Here is a 1,395-nt window from a genome sequence, read left to right as displayed (position 1 = left end):
AGTTGGAACCTCATTGTATTTAAAACTTGGATATAAATACAACCTTCCTATGTCTATTGAAACACTGCAATGAAAAACAAGCAAACAAGTAATGAAAATCTTATAAAAAAAGGAAGTAAATATAGGGATGACTACTATCAATCCTTCAAAAACAATGCAAAGAAGATAGTAGGGATGGTATTTGCATCATCCCTACATACTAGCACAGGCAAGAATTTACATATAACAATATATACAACTATTCAATCACATTTGAGTTTAATTTATCCTATTTTTTGTCTATTAACATTTTACTACACTGTGTGCCTTTGCATTTTACATTTACTTTTATGAAAAGTTTTTTATTTATTTGTATACTGCAGTAACAGCATGAATATTAATCCTTGCTTATGAGAACTATGGCTGAAAAGTCTTACTTTGCCTGAAATAAAAATATGTTGAATTTAACAACCCCTAGCTGTCAGCACATTACTGTAAGGTTTGTTTGTTTTAGAGAAAAACTATTGTGTCTATCTGCTGTGTTCACCGCGGATAATCGAACCCCGGGTTTTAGCGCTTAAGTTCGTAGACTTAGTACTTTTCCACCGGGGAACATTACTGTAAGATGATTATCGAGATATAGTCTGCGTTATGTAATTCGAGAAGGTTACCAAATTAATTTGTGTGGGAAAAGGAGGAAGTCTGTTTTAAGCTATAAGTGTATGTAAAAAATATGCATATGGAAATATACGTATATAAATGAATATACATCTTCGTGGTCTTATATGCATATATAAACATTACATGAAGTTATACGTGGATGATGTATAACAGAATGGATCAATTACACACAAAAATAAGACTATGAACAACATACGAATGGAAACAAAGGATTTGGTCTGGATTTTAAGACTTTGCTATATGACGTCAATTATTACTATGGACGTTTAAGGTATTTGATGATACAGTGCACCTAATATTTTCATTAATACAAGTTAGATTTTTTAAAATTTTGTTATTGAAATATTCGTCAGGTAGTGAAATCGTCATGACAGGGTAATAGTAATGGAAAGATAAACACTACATCTGAGGTAAAACATAGCTTTATTTGTTGTCTTTTGGCAAGAGTATCAAATATTTTAGCTGGATCGAACTTAAATACTAATTAATGAATGAAATTATTAGTAGTAAATGAAATTCATAGATCGCAGCTTCGGGGGAGGGCAGCAAGTAACACCCACATTAAAGAACTTTTGAAATCATACCTAGCTAGTACCGAATCTAGAAGAAATTTTCAAGGGGAGATGACAAAAGTGTTGGTTTAATCTAATGATTAGAAGTATATGTTGACATCTGCTAATCTTGGTCAGCTCAGGTATGCAGGAACCTGTTTTGCAGTATATGTAACAACTGGAT

This window comes from Limulus polyphemus, unplaced genomic scaffold, assembly GCF_000517525.1.
Source record: "Limulus polyphemus unplaced genomic scaffold, Limulus_polyphemus-2.1.2 Scaffold158, whole genome shotgun sequence".
Taxonomy (NCBI): domain Eukaryota; kingdom Metazoa; phylum Arthropoda; class Merostomata; order Xiphosura; family Limulidae; genus Limulus; species Limulus polyphemus.
Note: the sequence above shows the minus strand (reverse complement) of the source record.